The sequence below is a fragment of the Ischnura elegans genome, chromosome 12 (genome assembly GCF_921293095.1).
Source record: "Ischnura elegans chromosome 12, ioIscEleg1.1, whole genome shotgun sequence".
Taxonomy (NCBI): Eukaryota; Metazoa; Arthropoda; class Insecta; order Odonata; family Coenagrionidae; genus Ischnura; species Ischnura elegans.
The window spans coordinates 23,504,329-23,527,383 of NC_060257.1; the positions used below are offsets into that span (position 1 = coordinate 23,504,329).

The window sequence follows — 23,055 nt, forward strand, 5'->3', positions numbered from 1 at the left end:
CCAAGGATGACTCTTCTTATCTTGGTCCTCTTCTAACAATGCCCGCTGCTCTTCAACCTGGGGAGAGGTAGGATTAGTAGCACATACACAAATAAAAAATCCTTGCACTAAAAATCCCCAAAGCCTCACATACACTCCACGACAACATACAGGGGGTATCTTTGCACTTAAACCAAGTGAAAGTCCCATTCCTGTACGCTGCAATGGATTAGCGTGCATGCTCAACCTTGGTTCAAAAGGCTAAAATTAACGCACGCATATAATCGCCTAGCCTTACGTTACGCAAATTAATCGGCCCAAACAGCCCAAATCAAAGCTAACACTCGCATTATCCTCTTGTCTTGGTCTTCTTCGGCCGTTGTCTTCTAACTTCTTTTCTTCAAATCCAGCGATGAATTGAATCTGTGGAGAGGTAGGATTAGTATGCACATACAAAAATATACATGACATACAAAACACAATCAAAAAAGGGGAAAAAACAAAAAAATGGTCGCACACACGCACTCACACACACACCCCTACCTACGTTTGAGCTCATAATAATCTAAATAAACCATACTAAAGGTTTACAAGGCCTTTCATTTTAGTATTCATTTGGGGATCATACCTTAAGCGCTTTTTTCATCATTTTCTTTACCTTGTTCTTGGCCAATCACCTTTGTGATTTTTTATTCACCTGATCTGGTACCAGTTATTATAACCTCTTATTAGTTGCAACCATTTAACCATTGCTTATTTTTTATACTCGAGTCAATTTTGACTCTTTGCATTTCGTTCATTTGATTGACGTCACCACTGGTGTATCGCGGACATTTGTACCTTGATTCATACCATGTGTTATTTTTGTGTAAATGTGAATGTATGTGTAAAGGAAGGATTCGTTTAAACTCCGGGCATTGCACAATAACATCACTCATCTCAAAACTCCTAGAGATGAAGAGCCTATCACCCCCCTATCCTTGAAGATGTATTTCTTCCTTAAATTACTTTTCGGCCGACGATTTGAATTTCTTCATTTGGTGATTTCACTTCTCGTTCCTTCGAAGACACTTTTTCCGTATCCTTTCATTCTGTAAAGAAAAGAAAATTCAAGTTAGTTTGTAAGTCCGACATTACTCAAGAGAACAGGACAGCATTGCATGAAAATCTTGCTAGCCTATGGCTCAGAATAAGTCAAAAGCTAAATTTACGGTATTTAATAAATGATATTTATCATGTATTTAGAGAGATGTGACAACTATATGTAAAATAAATTTAGTAATTTATGCATTAATTGAAACAATGCCAATATTTGATTAAAGGATGAGGTTTCATTTTCTTTGGTGGATAGTAAAGTTTGAGAAACTAATCTACGCACATGAGCTAATTACAGGTCATACGAAAAATATAAAATTTACTTAAACTTCATGTTCTTTTAATATTCCCATACATTGAACTTCTCTTCTCTGACCAGCTAAATTAATAATAACCAAGCCAAATAATTGCTAACTATATTACAATAAATATCTAAAAAAGAGTTATGCTCAATTGATCGTTAATGATTGCCATGTTCGAAGGGCAAGGTTCAAAGTTATATTTTATAAATTATATAGATATATTATATTCAAGCTATATGAAGGACTGCAAAAGTTATCCAGGGGCAGTTATCGATAGTGACCATAACTTAGTTATGATGAAATGCCACCTTCATTTTTTTAAATATAAGAAAGCCGTGAAAAATACTTGGCAGATTTAAAATTTGAAGGAGGTACAGCATCAACTGGCTTTTAAAGAAGCTGTAGAAAGTAGAATGGGGGAGGGTACGACCAATAAACCAGTGGAAGAGTGTTGACAACCATTAGACGTGGTCTGCAGGCAGCAGCTGAGGAAGTTCTTGGTAAAAGAAGAGTCGTTATGAAAGAACCATGGATTACGCAGGAAGTACTAGATCTCATTGAAGAAAGAAGAAAATACAAGACTGCAAAAACAAAGGAAGGACAGAATTGTCTCTAGAGAATAAGGAACTAAATATATCGTAAAGCGCGGAAGGCAAGAGAAATGTGGATGAAAAATATTTGTGAAGACGTGCGAAACACTCATGAAAAAGTAGAGGCCGCCTATAGGACAGTGAGATACCACTTTAAGGAAAGGGATGTAATACCCTTAGGGACAAAAACGGAAAACTAATGATTGAAAACGAAGACAAAGGGAAGAGATGGAAGGAACATTTGGAGTAATTTAATTATTTGAAGTTTTTAAACCATTGATAGTGGCGCAAAAAAGGGTTATCAGGGTTATAACACGATCGTATAGCAAAAGCCACTCATTTCCTCTTTTCAAAAAAATAGATATCCTCCCACTAAGGCATTTATTCATTTATAAAGTCCTTAGAATTTTCTATAACCGTAGTGGTGAAAAGGCCAGACCACAAACTTATGGCATCAGATCCCGGAGAAACTTCCATATACCTAGGCCGACGACTGAAATTTATCGACATTCATACAATTACTTAGGGCCTAAATTGTTTAGTATGTTGCCGAGTAATGTAGCAAACTCGGAAAAAAGATGGGGATTTGCATCCGCTGTAAAAAAAAAAATGGCTTATGAGGTGTGAGGAAGTAGAATTTCTACTAAGAAAGGTGGGTTAAAAAGTTTACAATAAAAGGTATATTGTATATTCTATGTATGTAATTATGCGTTTATATAAGAAAAATAAGAAAAATAGTTATCCTTGTGCAAATATTCGAAATATATTTTGTAATAATGAATGCAATCGGCAATAGAACAAATAACAGAATGCAAAGAAATTTTACTTCTTATGTGTGCTAGCACCAGACCTATGTAAAAAGTTCAAGATGGTAGCCCCATAACTATTCAAAGGGGTACCTATATATTCCATAATTATTTAAGTATGTTCTAAAATGTAATATTTGATTGTAAATGGAATAAATTATTTATTATTATATGTTATAATTGTACAAAGGAAGCAGCCTAAGAACGAATACTATCGAAAACAAGAGGGAAGTGGATGCCAATGACATGGGAGCCCCAATTTTAAGATCAGAATTTGATGTGGTAGTAAGATACCTCACGATAAATAAAGCATCTGACATTGATGACATTCCCGAATAGATAATTAAAAATGCTGGAGAGAAGACGTTGAACCGGCTGTACAAAATCGTTAGTGAAATGTATTCAACAGGTGAAATACCAATGGACTTCGAGAGGAACATTATCATCCCAATTCCTAAGCGGAAAAGAGCAGAGAACTGTGAAGATTTTAGGACCGTAAGCCTAACGCCACATGCCACGAAGGAACTGATAAGGATCGAGTATAGACGAATAGAAGGAAGAGCAGAATAGCATTTGGATGAGGACCAATTTGGATTCAGAAAAAACAAAGGCACAAGGGAAGCAATATTGGCCCTAAGACTGCTCATAGAAAAGAGAATGGAAAAGAACAAGCCAACGTTCGTTGCGTTTGTGGACATAGAGAAAGCATTTGACAACGTGGATTGGAGCACAATGCTTGGAATCCTTAAGGAAATTGGGGTTCTTTATAATGACAGAACAATCATCCACATTTTATACAAAAACCAAGTAGCGGTGATAAAATCAGGGCCCAGATGTGAAGAAGCAAGAATTAGGAAAGGAGTGCGACAAGGCTGTACATTGTCACCCGTAATTTTCAACGTTTACATTGAGAAAGCCATTAATGAAATCAAAGAGAAGGCATTGTGAGAGAATATCCATGGAGAAAAAATTAGCGTGCTAAGATTTGCCGATGACATAGCCGTTACAGCAGAAACAGAGAGGGATTTGAAAAATATTCTGGTTAATATGGGTAGGGTAATGGGTAGATATCAACTGAAAATAAGCACGAAGAAAACCAAGATCTTAGTATGCAGCAGAAGAGAAGAAGTCAAGACTAACATTAAAATAGGGAAGCAAAAACTGATAGAGGTGGATGAATTCTGTTATTTGGGAAGCAAGATAATTAGCAACGGGAGAAGCAAGAAAGAAATTATCAGCAGAATAGCCCAGGCAAAGAGAGCATTCCACCAAAAGAAAGACCTGCTTACAGCGGGAAACTTAAATATGGAATTAAAGAAACAATTTATAAGAACCTACATTTCGAATGTGCTTCTATACGGAAGTGAGGCATGGACAATGACCGCAGCGGAGAAAGCAAGGATAGAGGCCTCCGAAATGTGGTGCTACAGAAGAATGATGAAGATCAAATGGATCGACCGAGTTAGTAACAAGGAAGTCCTAAGAAGAGTAGGAGAGAGGAGAAGCCTCATGAAAACCTTAACAAGAGGACGGAACAACCTAATAGGCCACATCTTGAGACATGATGGCCTGATGAAGACAATCGTCAAGGGACAAGTGGAAGGCAAGAACGGAAAAGGAAGACCTCGAACAAAATATATGGAACAAGTAAAGAAAGATGTGAAAGAGAAGAAATACGTAGGTGTGAAAAGATTAGCTGATAGGAGAACTGAGTGGAGAGCTGCGTCAAACCAATCCTAGGATTGTTAAGCAGTGATGTTGAGATATAAGATTTAGATATGGAGAATAAACTACTGATACTAAACCCGTTTTGGTAATAAAATGTGATAAATATAGCATTCAAGTTTTTCTAAAGAATTTTATGCTTTTACGATGAGTGAGAATGAGCTACAAATATATGAGAATATGCAACCCGCGTTCCACCCAAATCGTCTGACTGGGGTGGCGCGCGCTCACTCTCGGTGCGATATCTAAGGAACCAAGGGGTAGAAATGAAAGACATTTGAGGTGATAATCTGCAAATGTCTATTGAGTCGTTGTAGAAGACAAAAAAGTGATAGAAAAATTCGAGAGTGACATCGCATTCAGTTATGTCCGAAAAACACACAAAAATACCAAATTTCCAACACTTTAAGTGCGATGCGTCACGTTTTCCCGATATCCGATTGAAAAAATAATTTTCATGACTTATTTACTCTTCAAATGCAACAAAACTGGGGGGCGTCCCAAAATAAATGCGAAGTTTTAAAAAATAAGGAAATGGAACATTGTCAAAATTACGCGTCCAAAATTAGTATTAAAAATCACGTAACATTCAATAAAACCTGATCTAGTGGGAATGAAATGTTCAAAAACAACAATTCGCTAATATGAGAATTTAAAGATCCACTGCAAGGTTAATATTGATCGAGGAAATTCGCTGGGACATCCATCACGTCTTAAAAGTATACATCATTTCATTGATGTCACACATTGTAAAACTCAACGCCTGAGGCTTTATAGTATTGTTGCATAAATAAATTGAAAACATACGGATAAGATAGATTGATATCAGCTTTATAAAAGCGATATATCAGCAACATATCGTGATACGCCGAACTTCCTTCTCACGTTCAAAAACGGGCGAAATCAATAACAAGGCTGCAAAATTAATTTACCTTTACAAATATTTGACGGTAAAAATAGTTGATAACCCAAACTAACTTTAATAAAAAGTACAGGAGGAAAGACGCTGAACGGGCTGTACAAAATCATTTCTGAAATGTATTCGACAAATGAGATACCTAAGGACTTCGAGAGCAATATTATAATCCCAATTCCCAAGATAAAGTGTGAAGATTCTGCAATAACCATAAATTAGGCTAACTTCACAAACGAAGCCAACGCTGGTGCCACACATTCAATACAGAATATTCAATTTTTTCTCCTTTCGCGGGATCTATATGAATATTAATTCTCTAAAAGAGCCGCGACAAATAAACGCGTAAATGCATAATTGTGACGTACAATAATAACAAAATTATCTATGACTATCAAAATCTCAACCGTATTGGGATAATAAACGAAGGCATACTTATGGAAGACCACGACTCAAAGATGTCTTTCCCCTCAAAAAAGATTCTTTCCCGTTACACTTCGAAGGCCATACGTGTCCACGTTATTCCGAGCGAAACGGGGAACACCGGGATAAGTTCGTTTAGGGTTTGCGTTCTGGGAATGGGAGGGGGTATTTGGTCACTCATGACCAGAGACGAATGCAGACCTTCGCATTTGGGAGAAATAAGTTAGATGGGCTCCAAATCCCGTTCCCGTCGAGACAAGAAATTGCACGGCCTAATGCAAAAGCCAACGTGTAAAGAAAAACTCAGGGTGCAAAGCCGTGATGAACAAGAATAAATGAAAATATAGAGCCTGTTTCAATTCTGAAATGAATGCAGAACCTAGTGAGAAAACATCACCAGCTGGATGATGTGAAATTTCATGCTCCGTGCTTAATTAAGAGAATCGGAATAAACATACAGCACAGAAAAGTAGGGAGGCACTGTTTCAGATCTCTTCGATCGCCGAGTGTCATTAGGTAGCAAACAGTCATTACTCGAAAATCTCAACAACTACGTTTCCATCTTCGTTGAAAATTAATCCTTTCTGAATTGCAAAGAGACTTGGCAGTATATCGACTTGTATCATGAAAATATCTCATTTAAAGTTTCCCAACTAATTATCGTGTACGAGCACGAGCAGAGCACGAGAGAAGAGAAGGACAACATTGATAAGAGAACGGAACAACCTTATACGTCACATCTTAAGACATGACGGCCTGATGAAGACAATCTTCGAGGAACAAGTTGATGCAAATGACGGAAAAGAATTACATCGCGTAAGATATCCGGGAAGAGACGATACAGAAGAGAGCAGGAGAAGAAAGAAAAGAAGCGTGTGAAATAGAAGAAATAAGAAGGTGCGAAATGATTAGCCGACAGGATTAATTAAGTGGAGAGCTGGGAAAAACCAATGTTGACCAGTAATGTTGAGTTAGCATGATTCGTTAGCAACGAAACCATATTTAACTAAAAAATTAGTGGATTCAAAATATAATAATGTTAATAGATAGTAATTATTTCTTTCTAAGCATGTTATTTAACTAATGAAACATCTGTCCACACACCTAAGTATAGTTGTAATAATTTCAGCCGTATGCGCTGTTTTCCTTTGCAAAAAAACTGTTTCTACGATACTTCGAGTGTTGCACCGGTTTTGAGTGGGAAAACAACCCAACAGCGAGCCTTTGTTCAGTATTTGTTTTTAAAGGCGAACAGACTATTTGAGAATGAGAGTCGACAAAACTAAAGGAATCTTCGGCTCAATTTTCAACCAATCATAACGCACGCACGCTAACAGCAATTGGAAAATGGAACGGTGTGAATGACTGTTTAATTAAGGAAATGATGGGTCGAGCATTCACTCTTTAAGTTCCTGAAAGCATATCGCTTGCCCTATCATTCTAAGGGATGGAAAATATCGATCTCGTGATTCCGGCTTTCTGATTTCCGAATCAGGAGCCAACCTTGCAAACTAAAGAGATTTATTACTGACGTTTAGGCTAAATTTTAGTTCAGTAAGTGAACGAGTCATGAACAGGAAGGCTGTCCTCTTTCACCGCTGCTCTTTAACGTGTACGCTGAAGAGATGGTAAGGGAAGCTTGGGATGAGTTAGAAGCTGGAATAAAAGTGGGAGGAATGATGTTCAAATCAGTGAGATTCGCGGAGGATCAGGCGTTGATTAGCCAGTCAGCGAGGGGACTAAAGGCTCTAGTGGATGCGTTAGACGAGCGGTGCGAGGAGTATGGGATGAGGATTAATCACAAGAAGACTAAGATTATGCGGTTTTGTAAAGCATCACGAGCGAGGAATGTGAGACTCAAGATAAAAGTAGGTGGGGAAAAAATTGAACATGTAGAGCAGTATAATTATTTGGGCAGCACGTTAGAGGAAAACGGAAACAGTAATAAGGACATCAGGAAGGGAATTGCACTAGCAAAGGAGGCGTTCATGAACAGGAAGGAGCTTCTGAGAGGATCGTTATGTAAGAGTTTAAAGAAAAGGTTAGTGAAGAGTTTGATTTGGAGTATAGCTCTACACGGTGCGGAAACGTGGACACTAAGGAAAGAGGACGAGAGAAGATTGGAGGCATTCGAGATGTGGGTATGGAGAAGAATGGAGAAGGTGAAATGGACGGAGAGGAAAAGGAACGACGTAGTGCTAGATATGGTTAGCGAGGAGAGGCAGCTTTTAGATGAGATACGGAGGAGACAGAAGGTATGGATGGAGTTAGTGTTAGCGGGGAGGGGATGTTGAAAAAGGTGTTAGAGGGTAGAATGTTAGGAAAACGCAGGAGGGGACGGAAAAGAATAGGATTTTTAGATAGATTGAAAGGGATTAGGCCTAACAGTGAATTAAAGAAGGCAGTGCTGGAAGGAAAGGGAGGCTTCCAGATCACTTCTTGAACACTCCATGGAAACCTACCTTAATCGGTAGAATACTATAATAATAATAAGTGAACGAGTAAGATGATGCACAATTGATAGTGAAATGCACCTTAATACGATGCCAAGTGAAGAGCTTTCGGCAATTAATTGAAACCTCTCGCGGCTGAGCTTTAAGCCACCGAGTGCGTCCACCGGGTTGCGGATGGTGGATCAACCTCTGATATAGAGGTTGGCTGCGATATAAGCGAGTTTACTTGTCAACTAAGCAGCCGTGACATTCCGAGGTGGTATGTGTCTATCCCTGGGTATGAAGGGTCATCTAAATAATACATTAAACCTGTGAAGATGCCGTAACTTGGTGATGGGAAGCTGCCAATATTATGCCTCGTATCACCCGGGGGCGAGGGCAGCAGCTGTTCTTCATATGAGTGATGGTGGAGATCACGGAGGTCAGTACAGCGATACTCATTTTACTTCAGGCGTGATAACATTTACTTTAACGGCTGCAGTACTGCGATGTGGAAGGCAAGGGGAAACCACCACATTATTATCCCGAGGAGTCGCAACTACTCAAACTTTAAATCATCTGACATGATGGAATTATCTCAGGTAAGAAATTCCGAAGGTAAACTCGTCCCCCATTCGTATCACCGGGCGGGGACTATTCGAGAGGGTACATAGGTCAATTGTGATAAAGTTATGAGGATAGGTAAATGGTACGTGAACTTAGGACTTGCGGTAAGCTAGAAACCCATATGGTAGAAATGCAAAGATTGAATATCGACGTGCTAGGAATCAGCGAAATGAAATGGCCTGAGGGAGACTTTTGGAGTGGAAGCTATAGGATTATACACACAGGATCCCTAAACGGTAATGCTGGGGTTGGGATAATGCTCAAAAAGAGCGCCGGAATGCTTGTGAAAACCTTCCTACAGTACAATAACAGATAGTTATGGTAAAGTTAGAGACTCAGCCGGTAAATACCGTAGTGGTACCGGTTTGCATGCCTACGAAAGACTACGAGGATGAAGAAGTTGAAGACGTCTACGATGATATCAAGGAAATAATCAAACAGATGAGGAGTGAAGAAAATCTTATTGTTTTAGGTGATTGGAACGCTATCGTCGGCGAAGATCAGGATGAAAGAATAACCGGAAAATATGGATTAGGAAGTCGAAACGAAAACTCCTGGAATTCTGCACAGAACACAAATTAGTGGACGCCAATTCGCATTTAAGAATCACATGCGAAGAAGATATGAATGGAAAATACTAGGAGACAAAAGAAGATTTCAATTAGACTATATTTTAGTGAAGCAGAGGTTTAGGAATCAGATAAAGGACCGTTAAAGCTACCGGGGGCAGATATCGGCAGTGATCATAATCTAGTGATGATTAAATGCCATCTGAAATTCAAGAAATTGAAGAAACCAGCGAAGAACGCCCGGCAAACTAAAGGAGCCAAAAAATCAACAGGCCTTTCAAGAAGTATTGGAGAGTAAGATAGGATTAGATCAGACTGAAAAATCAGTGGAGAATAGCTGGACAAAAAACAAAAGTGGCCTCAGGAGGCCGCTAGAGAATTTCTAGGGTGAAGAAAATGTGGAAAGAAAAAGTCATGGATCACGGATGAAGTACGGAAGAATAAAGAACGGAAAAATCATGATAATACGAATACTGAGGAAGGACAGGATTGCTACAAGAGAATTAGGAACGAGATTTGCTGCAAAGCGGGGGTGAGGAACATATGCGAGGACGTGCAAAATAACCTCGTACAAGGGAAAGTGGAAGCGGCCTATAGAATAATGAGGAACCATTTCAAGGAACGAAGCGCAGATGTAATACCATAAGGGAAAAGAATGGAAATATTCTAACTGAAAACAAAGACAAAGCCGAGAGATGGAAGGAATACTTGGAGGAATTGTACAACGGAAGCAAACTTAGCTAAAAAAGTTATCGAAGAAGAAAGTGAAGTTGAAAAGGATGACATTGGAGCGAGTATCTTATGATAGGAATTTGACGCTGCAATAAGAGACCTGTGAAATAATAAGGACCCAGGAATAGATGACATTCCAGCAGGGCCAATCAAAAATGTAGGAGAGAAGATCTTAGCCCAACTGTATAAAACTATCTGCGATATGTACACAACAGGAGATTTACGTAGTTGCTTGAGAAAAACATCATCATTCCCATACCCATAAACAAGAGAGCAGAGGAGTGCAAAGACTTTAGGACTATAAGCCTGACGACACATGCGTCTAAGATTCTGGCAAGAATCATTCACAGGAGAATAGAACGAAGAGCAGAAGAATTCCTGGATGAAGACCAATTCGGGTTTAGGAAAAGCACGGGCCCAAGAGAAGCAATTTTGGCTCCTAGACGGCTCATAGAGAAGAGTATGGATATAAACTGACTTTCATAGCATTTGTTGATTCAGAGAAGGCATTTGATAACGTGGACTGGAATTCAATGCTTAAAATTCTGAAATAAATCGGAGTGCTCTACAAAGATCGTATAATTGTTCATAGTTTGTATAAAAACCAAGTATCTGTGATGAAATATGGACCCAACGGTGCAGAAGCCAGAATAAGGAAAGAGGTGAGAGATTGGTGTGCATTTTCGCCCTAAATTTTTCTCTAATGTCTCTTTTAAAAAGTGAAAAAAAATATTATAATTTCGGATTCGAACCCTCCCGGAACTTTACCGCAACTACCGTGAACAATATAGACCTAATCGGCTACGGAGCCACGTAATAGTAAGAGATAAATGGTGAGTCCAAATATGAATATAAAGATAGGAAAAACCTCGCCTCAAAGCCCGAAAGCCTCCGACAGCCAAAAGTGAGTTTGGACGTGAGTTACCTCAGTACATTCCATCCGCTAATCTTAATTCTGATTGGGCTTGCGCTCCTAGAGTTTGACTCCAGCTTCGGTCGCTAGGTCGCGTCTACCTCCGTCCTCGTCGGCTCTTGGTATACGAGTTGGCATACGAGTGAGGGATGCAGGTCGCTTTATGTGCCAACCTCACAAATTTTACCCGACATGGCCCCATCAGTTAAGTAGGACTCGTGGGTGTCTACGTATGTACTTTCAAAACGATAGTGCGTTATCACTTTGTAAGAGAAGCTGTAGAATACAAATAGGTTGAAATTCGGTGCTCTTTAACTGAAGAAATGATAGCTGATATTTTAACGAAATCTCTAAGAAAATTTAAAATTGCAAAAATTCGAAAAAGGTTGAGTTTAGCTCAAAATGTTATCACATGACAACAGTTTCTATTTGGGTTAGAAGTGGTTTCTGGTTAGGTGGAGATGTTGCATTGTAAAACTGTTATGCGTAGGTAACCAAGAACTCACTTCTACAATGCTGACAGCACCGTTTTAATGTGGTTAAGTTCTCCCGTGATGCCGAGTCAGTCTATTCCCTGGCCTACTACAGAGCAGATGTTCTTGAACTGAATTCATTTCATTTTTACGAGGTGACATAGACCTCCAATGCAGGGTGAACTTTTTAAGGCTGAAATCGCAAGAGGGTGAACTATTTGAGGATTTTTTCAAAGTTAATCAGTTGATATTAGTTAAAGAGCTCTGAAACTTCCTCCCTCAACGGAATATCTTTGGCCCAACCCAGTAGCCTTTCAACTGCAAAAACCAATCAGTAGGTTTACCTTTACATTTCAATTAGGAGTAACTATATGTTATCATTCATGTTAAATAAAGGGATCTGTGGCTGAAGTTAAGGAGTAACTTTGTTTACGTTAGTTAAAGAATACGATAGATAAGATTGATGGGAACAAAAAAAGCCTTCCTATATTTCCAGGTTGATAACTTCTCTCTTCACGTAGTTACAACCCATTACTGTGTTATCTTCGGGTATAACAGGGTTATCGCAAATACCTAGATCAGGAAAACTGTTAGACTGGCCAATAATACCATCAATAGAAATTCCGGATATGCTTTGAGCAGCACTTGAAAACCTGTGCTCAAGGCTGTACTAAAGGCTAGGCAAAACCATCACGCCAACCAATCAGAATATGCCGCTGACGACAGCCAATCAGCAGTCACCTTACCACCAGAGTGACTGTATATAAGCAAGTCAAAATCGGCTCACTCCACATTCACAGCCCTGAGGACGATGACCGAGTCGGACATCGAAACATCGACAGATAAGGAGTTCCTGTCCCGGTGGCAATCCCGAGAACTCTTCACCAAGGGAAAACTCGTGGTAAATTTAAAAAAGTATTCTTGATAACGACGCATACGGATGACTATTGATATTTGTTGCAGCTTGTGATTTCAATGCTGTTTCAATTGAGTATTCAAGTAAAAAATTACCCCCAACAGGAGGTCGACAACTAATATTCCTTCTATCACGAGAGGCAGAGGACAGTAGCTTTTCTTCACACATGTAGAGGCGCAAGATGAAGTGATCATTAGAGCGACACATTTTTCACTGCAGGCGTCATTATTTCATCTTTTTAACGGCTAAATTACTGCGTCGCAGAAGAATACGGGCCACCACAATAATACCACCACAATTATCCCAAAAGGCCTTTCCACTATACTCATTACAATCATGATGGTATCATCTTTAGAAAAATATTCCTTAGTTAATCAAAAAATAGTCCCCCATTGGAATATCAGGGTGGGGACTGTGCGAGGGAGCACATCGATCAAATGTGATTAATTTTCTTAAAGATAGGAAAATGAAACGAGAGAACTCTTCTAAGTTAGACGGTGCAGCCTCCAACGATTCCAGAGTCACTTCTGGCGTCCCTCGGGGTAGTGTAATTGGCCCACTCCTATTCCTTCTTTATATAAACGACATTGGTGAAGTAGTAGACAGCAAGCTACGATTATTTGCAGACGACGCTGTAGTTTACAGGGAAATCCGTTCAAGCAAAGATAGGGATGACGTAACGAACGACCTTGCTGCCATCCAAGCGTGGTGCGATGCATGACAGTTAGAATTAAATTTGAAAAAACGCGTAGTAATGAATTTCTGGAAGAAGAATAACTCCCCACGACATAACAACATAGCTATATCATTCGGGGAACCCATGAAAAACAGTTGAATCCGAGAAATATCTAGGAGTTGGACTCAATAATGATCTATTGTGGAATAAACATATTCGGGAAATAACCGGTCAAGCTAATCGTAAAATGGGGTTTGTTAAAATAATATTAGGAAAGGGCGACGATAAAGTGAGAGAAATTGGCTACTTCTCCCTCGTTAGACCCCATCTAGAATACGCTGCCTGTGTTTAGGACTCTCATGAAAAAGGCTTAATAACAGAGTTAGAACGCGTGCAAAGGAGAGCTGCTAGGTACGTAAAAGGTCCTTACGATAGTCTTTTTAGTGTAACTGACCTCTTAAATTAACTCGGATGGGAATCTGTCAGATCGTAGATGGAAAAATAGCCAAACTTTCAGATAAATTCAAGAGCAGTGCATTTCTAATAAAGTTAGTCATATCTTACGAACGCCAACTTACTACGGAAGATCAGATCATATAAAATAAAATAAGAGAGACTGTAGAATGGACAGATTCAGGATTCCTTATTTCACGATCAATAAGAGATTTTAACGGCAGCGTTAGAACTCATAAATAGATTAGATGACATACAGTGTAGTCTACAAACTTAGGTAAAACTTAATGCATGTTTATTAATTTTATAATTATTTCTAACAGGATATGTTAATTTTTTAGTATGAGTGACGTTTTTTGGACCCCGTGGTGTGTGCGGGACTCCAATTGCATGCTAGTGATTGATCACACCCTGCCAAACACCGTAGACGTGGCTCGCAGGGCATTATTTAGATGTAGAAGTTTCAGAAGGCCCGAAAACCTGAAGGTGGAAATTCTAAGAATGATCCTGGACGCACAAGGAATCAGCGAAATAAAATGGCCTGAAGTGGGAGACGTATGGAATGGAAGCAATAAAATAATGCACACAAGATTGCTAAACGGTAGAGATGAAGTAGGCATAAATCGAAGTAAGAAATCAGATAAAAAAACTACCCTTATTTCATTGAAAGGTTGGTAATGCTCAAGATATAAACCATAACGACCGCAGCTCCGAAGGTTTGTAAGCCTACACAAAATTGCCAGAGGATGCAGAAGAGGAGCAAGTCCATCAAGATATCTCATAAAACATCAATCAGGTAAGCCGTGAAGTAAATTTTAACATTCTAGGTGAAATTAATTCTATCATCAGCGAAGATCATGACGAGAGAATAGCCAGGAAAGAGTAATGATGAAAGTAAATTTGAAGACTGACACAAAGCACAAGATAGTGGTTGCGAACACAACATTAAATAATCACAGCCAAATAAGTTACACAAGGTAAATGCCAGTAGACATGAGAGGATTCTTAGCTAATTAAATTCTAGCAAAAGAAAAGATTCAGCAACTAGGAAAAGGACGGCAAAAGCTACCGTAGTGGCCGACCGACTCTAGCAGCTTTAACTTAATAAAGGTGTATTGGCACATAAAATAATAAAATAAAATTAAGCATAAAGCGGTAAAACCATTTAGTATGTAGCAAATTTAAACAAACTTGGTATCAAGTGTAATTTTGTAAGTGTAATGTAGCCGAGAAATAAGAGGAAGAGAGTCTCAAAAACTTTTGCAGTGCGCTAAAGGAAGTAGTTGAAGTTCCTTGCAGAAAGATAATCATCAAAATGGATCACGCAAAAAGTCTTGGATTACGTCGAAGACACGGCGAGAACACGAAAACTGAGGAATTCTAAATGAGAATAAGAAACGAGATTTGTTGTAAAGCCAAAGAAACGTGGACGAGGAATAAATTCGATAGCGCACAAGAACATAATGTACATGGAAACGCAGAAGCTACCTCGAGGATCGTAAGGAACCACCTCAAATAATGAACGTAAGATGTAATTGCGCCAGTGACGAAAACCGAGAACTCATGAATGAAAACAAATACAAAGTGAAACTAATACAAAGTGAAGAGATGGATTGAGTATCTAGAAGAATTGTGCAAAGCTTACTTAAAGCAAAGACTGATACAAATAGTACCTTACTTACTTACCTTAAAACCTTACTTAAAGCAAATACAAGTAGTACGAAACCAATCGAAATGGATATCGAGTAATAATTTGACGTAACAGTAGCGTGTATTGGAATTCAATGCTTAGAATCCTGAGGGAAGGTGGGGTGCTTAACAATGGCAGGTGAATCATCTGTAATTCGTTTAAGAAACCAAGTAGGGGTGATAAAATCAGGACTCAGCTACGAAGAGTCAAGCATTAGGAACGGCCTGAGAGTCTACATGGCATGAATATCATCTAGCAAAAATTGCCAGAGGCTTATGGAAAAGTAAAAAGACCCTAGTAAAGATGGGCAGGACAATAACCTATACCATCTGAAAATCATCATCAAATATCAGAGTGTACCTACCAAACGACATGAAGTCAAGATTAGCATTAAACTAGAGAAACAAAAACTGGCGGAAAAGGTCGACCGGTTATAATATTTGGGAAGCAGAATAACCAGCGATGAAAGAATAAATACCTAATCAGTAGAATAGCCCAGGCGAAGAGAACTTTTCAGACAAGTAAAGGATCAGCTCACTTAAAGGAGTAGAAAATTTTAGCATAAAGTAAGAAAACAATTCATCAAAACCTACGATTTGAGCATGCTTCTCCATGGTAGTTATCATGGACAAGGACAGAAAATGAGAAACTGATGGTTATTCGGCCATATGGAAATTAAAAGGACTAAGGTAATCACTCAAAATTAACGCGAGCTAAGTAACCTAGTAAAACTTTTCTTTCCTCCTAGCTGCCTTCGTAGTTATCATAGTCACAAATGATCATACAAATTAACAGCTGGGTATTCGTAGCATAAAACACTATTAGAAAATAAAAAATTATGAAATATCTTTCACTTAAAAATTATCACAGAAGTTATTTTTTGCAAACTGTAGACTATTTGGTTTAGACGTAGTAACTAAGAGACGAAAAGAGAAACAGATGACATATGCATGGGAATATTTAAAGATCTATCAAATAATTTTCATAAAGAGAATGATATTGACTCACCATGTTTCTTCAGTCTTCTTCTTCCTTGGAACCTCATCGCAATTCCCCATTAAACCCCTCGCATTCCACGGAATTCATCCGCTATCCCTATATTATTCGTGCGCACCTGAAAAGAAAGAGTTCGAATTAAAGGCTGGCAATATTCACGCACTAGAATTTTACAGCTAACATTGAGCATAACTACAAATAAATATCTCACTAACGACCTCAAAGGCGAAATACGTGAAAATATAAATTCCAAACGAAGTGCTTTAAATCGAATCATGATCGCCAATATTCTCTTCCTTTTACTCCTCATCAAAAGTAGATGACCAATAATTGCAGAGCGGATTCGGAGTGGCAGTTCAACACCTTAACTAAATTAGTTGACAGCAAATTCATAGGCTTGAATATCAAGGATTTTTCAAAATACCTCTCAGAACCTGTAGAATAACTCACTATTCAAGTACCAACAAAAGAAAATCATAAAAACGCGAATAAGAATTATCTGGCAACTGAAGCAATCACGATAGAAGCTTCATTTTGAAATTTCAGGTTCTCTCGTAATCTTTAACGAATCAGTGTGGCTAGCATGAAGTATACTACCACGTCTACTGTTAACACCTCATATTTACATTCACAGCGATAAAATTCATAAGTTTGACGTTCGTTAAAAAAAGTCACTAAGCTACCGGAGTACTTGAGGTAAGCTACCGGATTGCCGTAAGGATGATAAGTCCTGTATTGACACTTTGATGTTCTAAGTCACGATGAAGGTAAAGATAAAACTACTCACAGGCTACTTATTCATTTCAAATGTCGACACTCCATTACGTAATGCAATTTTCGTAAGTTACAGATATTCCACTCGGAAGCGAATACACACGAACTTAAAGGGGGATCAAACAAGTTGAATAATTCAGTATCTGTGACATAAAACTGCTTTGGCAACAAATCAAGCATGGCATTTCGTCCATTTTCGCAATAATTTTCACCAAAGGAATTATTTCCATTCAAAATTCACAGGGTTGAAAGTACGATTTTAATCGGAGAAGACGTTTCCCTATCACTCGCGTGCCTTAAAATAATTACTCTGAAACTTATTTTCACTTCGAGTCAAATTCCTCACATGGCATAAAATTTTGGAACGTGAATACGGTCGGCGTTATAAAAATCGTTCATTCAAAATAATAGCCACTATGATCACAATTACTTAATAAAGTTGAATAATACAGCATTTGCGAATTATTCCTCGACTTCAGAGAATTGGAAGTGCACTGAAAATAATACTAGAAAATTTTCACTCAAGAAATGATTTAGGTACTCACCTCTTAACCCCATGAGAGCTGGCCGCGAAGTGAAGTCCAAGAATTTAGGGAGGGGTACCTCTGGTACTCCGTCAGGCGCGTGACGTATGCATGTGAAGTCACGATGGTTTTGAAAAGATTTCTTTTAAAGGCAACGCAAAACCTATAAACTGCTAAATATCGTAGATGTTAGACTATTTAAAATTATTCCAGTAAAATACATTAATAAATACGTTGATATTCTATATTATAAATAAATAATATACCGCGCGGAAAGCCAATAAAACGCTTAACCAATAGGATTTGAGCACAAGTTAGCACAAAAATAGCGCGGAATTTCTTTAAAAGCCAACGGTCGAAACACACGTGATCAAGATTCCAGAATATTCTAGTCTTCTACGAAGGTCACTGGGTACGTCTGCAGAACACGTAATCGCTTTACGAAAAACAATACATTAGACTTTCAACAATCTGCATTCAACTGTCGCTTCTAATCCAGCACCCCCCCCCCCCCCCCCACTGAACGAAGAAAGCGCAACACACAGACCAGTTCGTCACCAACCGTCCATGCAGCAGAATCATGTTTTAGTGAGTTTGAAATTTATAAAATTAATTTTCCAGACCATTTCAGCCGTTTCTTCGTTCGTTGAAGTCACTTATTTCTTCCGGGGGAAATGAGAATGGAGAGCGGTGACAAAGAAGAAATGCAGCATTATTGACTGAGGTAAGTGAGAACAAGTGATTTTTATGGTACAAGTGAAAGAGGTCATAATTGTAATTTTAGTCTAATACCGATAATAACCACGCAGTAGCATATCACTAATATGGCGCATGCGAAATAATTGCATACGAAAGTGAGTGGCAGATATAAGCAGTGTACTGATATTGCGGAGTTCATGTGCATTAAGAACATTTCTGAAGGCAATTTTACACGGGGCACGGAATTGCGCAGGTTAGAGCTGCATTTATTTCTAAAATGGCGTGGAATTGCGCGAATGCATGTACGAAATTAGAACAGGGGCTATTTTGCCGTCTCGCATCCACGCGCTCTCGCATGTGTTCTAGCAATTCACCGCTTTACACGACGCAATTTTGATTGCGCCTTCGCACGTACGTCAGACTGCGCAATTCCATGTACCGTGTAAAACTGCCTTAATCCCACTATGCGATACTCACAAAAGCGAGAAGTATCTTTGTGTTCCCATAAGTGATTTTTAAAAACTCCCCTTCACAATTCACTCCATTATCATTGAAGTATGAAATGTATGGTCGATTTAAGTACAAATACCTTAAAATTGAACGAAAGCCACAAAGAACATTAATAGCTTCCATTTATTCAAGGATCGCATTCGTCTCTTAGGGATATAACTGACCAATTCTCCTTCAGATCGATATTCAGACGTATAATGTCCGTGGTAAAGATTTTACGAAACGGAAATATTCAATCGATTTCCCAGATGCGAATGTGTTATTCGATATTCTCATAATTGCTTCTTAACATTCAATCGCAGATGAAATTTCAAATGACATCCGCAAATTATTTGTTGCCTTGCTAACAGTGAAACCTTATACAGCGCTAAAACAGAACTCTTAATAGCAATCACTGTCTCCAATCTTCCCAAGAATTTATGCTATTAAATTCAGTCAAAAATGTTCTTCCACTATGCCACAGATTTCGCTAAAGCTTTCTACGCCTTGTTGCATCTGTTCATTTATAATGCCGTAGGTTAGTACCTTGCACACTTTTATTGTACTCAAAATAGTGTCATTAGTATAATTATGCCATGATTCTCTCATCTGAATGTCGATGACATTAATAACCCTTGAATGAAATGTATAAATAACATAGTAGTATTTATTTTACTGGTCAATTGCAGATTCGTTTCCCAGATAGCCATGCTCAACTCAAGCGATGCCTTGGTTGAATATCCTGATGCCGTCAAATGATTGCTGAATGGTTCATTGGAAGCAACACTGGAGCCTCTAAAACTAACTGAAGATATAATTTACCTACTACTAAGGAAAATTTTATGAGTGACTGACGGAATTGATTTCTTTCCGTGAAGACAGTCAAAATTCCTGGTCTTCATCATCGAATCTTACTGTAGGTAAGCCATATCGTCATCATTATGATTATGCAGTTTATCATCACTAAAATTAATTTCCGTTGATCTATTTGTCTTTGTTATTAATTAATAGTAGAATAACTGGCAACTTGAGTAGGTTTAAACTTTTTTCTACATAATTACCAAGTTTGGGTAAAATTTCCACAAAAAATAACCATTGTCAGTTACATCTAATTGTTCACTTTATAAGCCGGTAAGAGCCTATGAGATGTTCTGAGGTTATAGCGGCTAAGGGTACGAGAGTCCGTTAGCGATCAACAAAGCCCCATTTTCACAAAAAAGTTTGCATGCTGCAAGAAAAAGCAGTCTAAAAAAATTCTGTAAATGTCAGCTTTAGCGTTCTTCAAATTCATACCACGGTCACACCTAATACAGTGATTTTCAATTCCTAACTGCTAACTTAACGAGTTCGTGGATTTTAATAAACGCGTTTTGCATGAGAATTTTAATGAATGTTTCACCAGTACTGAAGACCGAGCCTGTGATGTTCGCCTATCAATATAGCGCAATTCAATACTAATGTAGGTCGCAGTCCACTAAAATTGAAGAGAGACCCTTCGCCTGCCTCTAAACATTTAAATCTGAGGGAAACTGACAAAACTTTTGCCGAAAACTTGGTTATTCTGACGAAAATTAATATGAGTTTAAGAAATACACTAGGTAAGTTTTCTCTGGTTTTACTTCAGCTATCAAATGGTTTAAAAATTTTCAATTGCCATGGACCACGTGAAGAAGAAAAATATGGGGAGGGGGTTTAACTTTGATAAACACAAGAAAGAAATAAATACGGCCGAAATTTCGAGTCAACATAAATGGCTTGCGTTGCGTCGAAGAATTATAAGGCATGCAAAGGAACTAGTGAAGGCATACCCTGAATAATCCAAAAGAATATTTCGTGAAAGAGCTATACAACAAATATAATCATTAGAATTTTTAGATAAGCTAAATTTAGAAGATACATTCTGACGAGCGGTTGTGGTAATTCTTTTGAGTTCATGTCATTCACGAGAGAAAAAAAGTCTCTTGAACCTGAGAGCACTATCCAGCCATCACCATAGGTGGTGAAATGGGAAAAAGATGCGGTCGAATACGGGCATGCCCGCCGCGATCATTGCTTCACGTAGGTTTACAGGTTCATGTGTACAGAGCGCAGTGGGAAGGGGGAAGAAGCTTATCCACTTCCCCCGACCAAAAACGTTTCTCGCTCTAACCCACTGTTCCCATAAGTTGACTCAGATGTTCTTCTCTATCATACCCAATTTTCACTCGATACGTACTTCCTTGAGAATTTTGTCTGCAATTAACTTGCTCTTACAGACACCTTAATTGAGTTTAAACTACTAGGACTGACGCATGAGAGCAGTTAAATTTAAGTATTATGACATGGCGAACTTTATTATTCATCCAATGATTTCGTAATTCAGCTAAGTCGAGGCTGTGAAAATTAATGGCCGAATCGCCCGATCATAAAAGGGCATAAATTGTATTTAATACCGATTGAATTAATCTGAAAATAATTCTTTTTTTACTTAATCCCGCTATTTTACACAAACGCTAGACTCAGCATTCAAAGAAAATTTCGCATTTACAAACGACCCCACATTGTTTCAAAGTATTTTCCTTCTCGCCCGAAAAAAGAGGGTGCTGAAACCAGTTTTTTAACATAAATTTTCGCAAAAATGCCTAAGCTTGACATTGAATGCGAGAGGAGAAGGCTCCCTACCTTTCATCCGACGACATATCCATCGGCGGCAGGGCTCAGCTGTGCATCGGCGATTCCCCAAAATACACTTATTCACCAACACTTCACATTCAACAAACAACTGATAATGAATTTTTTGATGCACCATTGACACTTTCACTTCACAGAATAGCTAGATAATTACTCGTTCCTGCCCTTCAGTAACACAACAGATAGCTTCACATTATTTCCACGAGACGTGCACACTGTTTACAGTATGACCGATGATAATACTCCAAGGGTTGAGGCAAAGGCTTCACAGGAATCGTTGAAAGCTTGATTTTAAGCTTGTATCTTCACTCAATGTATCCATTGAGTTATTCACTCCAACTTTCGTAAAATCTGAAAAAAAAACAAGAAATAGGCCTAAAGCTATAACACAAAACATTTGTATTGACGACACTATGCCTCTAATCATATGGAAAGGAGGAATTATGACAGCGGAAATTCATGCAATGCATAACGATTCAAGCCATTCTTAAAGACCTTGATTCATGATAGTGTAACTAGTACAAGTTTATGCTCATTTCTGAAAATTTATAATTGAATGAAACATATGCGAATGCGTGAACCAAATTCATGAATTTATGCATAAACTTGTACGAGGTAATAGTGCTTGCTGTAAGAGCCAGATTTTGATAATAGTTTTTTAAAAAACATGAAAAGCCATAACCAATAATGTGGGTACAAAAACTCTTTAATTTTGACCAAATCCTATTGTCAAAGTATGTTGCTTTCTTGTAAAAAAATATGATTTAATACGTACAAAAAGCATGGAATAATAGGATATTTACGAGCATAGAACTTACCAGTACTCCTCAGCGGTAGATCATGCACCTCTCAACGCTAACTGAACTGCTTTGAGACTAATACTGCACCATGACAGAGCGGGGACTAAGGGGAAAATCCTAAGTGACGCACTGCTTCTAACTTGCAGCCATGAGAAGTAATGGAGGGCGGGGAATTATAAGGATATCAAGGGAGGTTGCCTGGAACAAAAAGCCCAGGGCCGAGTCAAAATTGTTGGCCTTGATTTTGAGTGCATCACGAAGGCGGTCGGGAGTGGTTAGGTTTGCGCGTCGTTGGGTGGAGATGGTGGTTAGGGGGTGCCACAGAGAGCGTCGGAGGGGAGGGGGAAGGGCGCCACCCTCAACACAAAAAAGACACTGTCTCGTGACGTCACATATTGAGTTTTAGGACAATGTTTGGGGCGCCACTTCTGCTTCCCGAGAAATTTTAGTTTCCCTTGATCTTTTCGTTTTCCTCGGTTATTCACCGAAAATATTACATTTGCGAGTGAAGATAAAGGAACTCAGAAGGAGATGTTGCAAATTGATCATTCTGTTTCGATTCATGTCGGATTTAATGATTATTTCACGTGCATTTACTACGTACTTACCACGATTTTCTCTGTTGGTTCATATTGTACGTATTATAAGACTTCCTCTGCTAGCAGTTGCGGTGGCCTAGTGGAGTAAACGTGCGACTTAGATAGTGGTGACTGCGAGTTTGAATTCCCAACGTGGAAAGCAATGATTAAATTTATGTGCTCCTTTGCGCAATGACGATATAAAGGTGTG

At 38.6% G+C, this 23,055-nt stretch overlaps 1 long non-coding RNA gene across 1 annotated transcript; it reads right to left on the bottom strand.

Annotated features, from left to right (window-relative positions):
* Positions 1 to 622: 622 nt before the first annotated feature.
* On the bottom strand, positions 623 to 22,406 carry LOC124169559. The gene is made up of 4 exons (XR_006867154.1): positions 22,285 to 22,406; positions 21,458 to 21,817; positions 16,323 to 16,428; positions 623 to 1,070 (listed from the first exon to the last, which is right to left on the bottom strand). It is a non-coding gene; the product is annotated as an uncharacterized LOC124169559 (long non-coding RNA).
* Positions 22,407 to 23,055: the final 649 nt, after the last annotated feature.